The 3674-nt window shown below is 49.7% G+C and overlaps 1 pseudogene across 1 annotated transcript; it reads left to right on the plus strand.

The window, feature by feature from the left end:
* Window positions 1–706: 706 nt before the first annotated feature.
* LOC309339599 (growth factor receptor-bound protein 2 pseudogene) lies at window positions 707–2591 on the plus strand (annotated as a pseudogene). Its single transcript has one exon. The product of its transcript is annotated as a growth factor receptor-bound protein 2 pseudogene (transcript).
* The last annotated feature ends 1083 nt before the right edge of the window (window positions 2592–3674 follow it).

Genomic DNA, 3674 nt, shown 5'->3' on the forward strand with positions numbered 1-3674 from the left:
TTTGGTCTCTTAACTCCCTTCAGCTGCAGCCAACACAATAGGGTTGGCTAGGGCTCATGCGAATTGTGGAGCAAAACACCTTGAGGGCACTAGGTTGGCGAAAGGTGTGTTAGATGCTGACAGCTGCTAACAGCCATGCAACAGTGTTGACACCAGCAATGCATGACATCTCAGCTTTCAAGCACTGTCTGTGGGTGAGCATTATTTTGTTAATTTCGTTCAACCCAAAATTCCATGAATCCAAAGGAATCCTTCCTTTGCAGAACTATGCTTCAAGGATCCTCTGGTCTTTTGCATCTGCCCAACCTTGATCACAGCAAGAATGGGCATTGCTTACGCTGGCTAACAGTCAGGGGGTGATGGGAGTTGTAGTCCACAAACACCTGGAGGTCCACTCAGACACTTGCATCCTGGTTCTATGGCCTTCTTGTGGAATATCTTGTATGGCTCCTGTTGAGAGCTATTATGATCAACTTTCAGAGCAAAACTACATGGCAGCCCCACCCAGGCAGCTACTTGAAAGAACACTGGGCTCTTTAAGAGTTTTAACCCTTTCATGTTAATGATTGCTCCCACCACCCACCCCAAACCAGGATGTTGGAAAAGCCGGAGAGATGGGTGAATCGGAATGGATCCTACATAATCCTACATGGATCCCGCTACCTACATAAGGGCTCTCTTATAACAACTGTGTTTAGGATTGCAGCCACATGGCCTGCTGACAAAAAATTTTTAGGCTGTGATCCTGCAACCAGCTTGGCTGGTGGGAAATCCTCATGAATTCAGACGGAGCCTGCTTGAGGGGACGCACACAGAATTGCCTTGCTAAAGGACAGAAAAGTTTTATACAAACATATTGTTGCATTTATGTTTTTGTGCAGAAAAAGAAAAAGAAGAGCATAATCAGGGTTAATAAAAATGTGGATAATGCAGAGATTTCCTTTCTAAAATATCCTCGTGTGTATGTAACCCCTGTCATTATTTATTACTACTGCTACTACATGACTTTTCTTTAGAAGGTTTTTCTCCATTCCGCCTTTTCCACCATCCCAGCTTGGGGGAGGATGTGTGGCAGTGGAGGGTGGGAAAGATGATTAGCAGAGGAAAGGGTTTTAAAAACCCTCCCCCAGAGCCCCCATCTTCTTCCAAAACAGCCGCACGCCTTGAGACCGGATTGCGTGCGGAAGGCGCGGGGTTGGCGCGCGATTGCACCCGGGAACCCTGAGAGCGCCTTAAGCCAGGCCACCCTAGCGCCGTCGGAGAAAGGGGGAGCAGCTTCGTCGTGGGGCAGCCGCCTTCTTCCAGAGGATGGAAGCCGTAGCCCAGTACGATTTCCAACCCCGCAACTGGGACGAGCTCAGCTTCCGACGGGGCGACCTCCTGAAGGTCTTGGAGAGAGATTCCGAGCCTCGCTGGGCCAACGCGGAGCGGGGCGGGCGGGAGGGCCTCATCCCCGAGAACCGCATCGCCTTCAAGCCCCACCCCTGGTTTTGGGGCAAGCTCCCGCGGGACATCGCCGACGAGGCGTTGGCCAGGCAGAGCTTCGACGGCGCGTTCCTGATCCGCGAGAGCGAGAGCGCTCCGGGCGGCTTCTCGCTCTCGGTCAAGGCGGGGCCCGACGTGCAGCACTTCAGGGTCTTCCGAGACTTGAGCGGGCACTACTACCTCGGCGCGGCCGCCTTCAACTCTCTGAACGAGCTGGTGCAGCACCATCGGACGACCTCCATCTCCCGGGACAGAGTCATCCTCCTGCGGGACATGGAGCAGGGCCCTCGGTACCCGACCTACGTGCGGGCGCTCTTTGACTTCCGGCCTCAAATGGCGTGCGAGCTGGGCTTCAGACGGGGAGATGTCATTCGGATCCTGGACGATTCGGACCCCAACTGGTGGAAAGGAACCTGCGAAGGGCGGAGGGGCATGCTGCCCCACAACTTCGTGGCCCCAGTGAAATGGGATGGGTGTAGCACCGGTGGTGGGGATGCTGGCGTGCGGGAGAGGGGATTCACTTGGCCTTCCACCTCCCATCAGCTCTGACCATTGGACATGCTGGCTGGGGCTGAAGGGTGGGCTTCCTCTGGAGGAAAGGGGAAGCAAACAGATTCCCCACCCCCTGGCTTAAACACACACAAACACACACACACACACACAAGTCTTAACTGGCACCAATTCACTGGACTCCTGCGATAAACAAGTGTACCAGTCGGTTTATCCTGTGCATGGATTTCAGTCTTCTTTTAAAGTCCATTATGAGCTGCTCCGAAAAGATTAGAGGTGAGGAAGGTGGAGAGAGAGGGGCTCCCCTTCGCTCGCCCGCTCTGCCAAGTCATAGGGCTGTTTTGAGACATTTTGGACAATAGCCAGATCAACCACAAGGACAGTTGTTTCCTCTCTCCTTCAATTTGTGGTTGAACACATTCTGGTATTTATTTATTTTTTCCACAAAGCTGTGTTGTTTTTAAAAGTTTCAGAAGGCGGTCCAGAGCTTTTCAGGTTTCGTTGTCCCCTGATTTGTGTAAATTCTTTTTAGCGGGTGATGGAGAGAAACGCAAGTTTTAGCATGAAATAAATTGACCAGATGGTACTTCATAAAACGTTTTGTAAGTATCTGATCTTTATGACCAAGTGGGGAATGGCGAAATCTCTTCCGTATGGATTGGCTATTTGTGAAAAAGAGGCCTATTTGAGCAGAGTGTTTTCTTGCAGCAGAGGCAATGTAAAACAGCTTGGGCATTTTCTTTACATTCAGGCAGCCTCTTTTCATTCATTATTCTCATGTGGAATAGGTGGGTGACTTATTATTTGGGGTCACCATCACTCCTAGGCTCTTGTATTCTCAGCAGCCAGCAATTCATGGTTTACTGGACAGCTAGGAGCATTGAAATGGGAGAAAACATAGCTAGAGCATATAATGATGGAGATCTCATGAGGGATCACCTTTTCTGCATCGGTATAATAATAATGTAATTTTATTATTTATACCCACCCATCTGGCTGGGTTTCCCAGCAGCAAAGTAAAATTACTTCTGTGCTAAGAAGGGCTGGTGAGAACTCTTTCCCATCTGACCATCAAGTGGGTAATTTAGAACACAGACCCGGGAGAAATATTGGGGGAAGCATTGCAGAACAACTGCTAAAGCAGAATGGTGTGTGGATGGGCCAGTAGAAATCCAACACCAATTCACTATTATTGTATCAATGGAATATTGCAGAATATACCCACAAAAACCACAGGGACCACAGGATTGCAGGAGTGGATGGGTATGTACACCCCCCTCTAAATTACATAATTGCAGTTGGGATGTTTTCACATAAGACCCACTTCTCCTCACAAAAGCAACATTTCACTTTCTGCACATGAATGTCTCCTGCCCTGAAAGAAAACAATACTGTTGAATGTTTTACTTTTTAAAAATGGGTGGGGAACCTTCAGCCCACAGACCAAGATGGTTGGACCATGAGGCTATTTCCCCCCTAAACCCTGCCAGCCTGCCAGTCAGCTGACATCACTGGGTGAGGTCAGCTGATGGGTCTGGGGGTGGAGTTCCACCCTGCTGGGAACTTTTGGGGTTTGCCTCCTTGTCTTTTTCTCATTTGAATTGGTGCTGCCCCCCCCCCCTGCTTTTAAAGGGAAATGAATTTCCCCTTCTGGGGTTTCATGTACGATGTTGTAACTA

Source organism: Podarcis erhardii (genome assembly GCF_964252035.2).
Source record: "Podarcis erhardii genome assembly, chromosome: 3".
Taxonomy (NCBI): domain Eukaryota; kingdom Metazoa; phylum Chordata; class Lepidosauria; order Squamata; family Lacertidae; genus Podarcis; species Podarcis erhardii.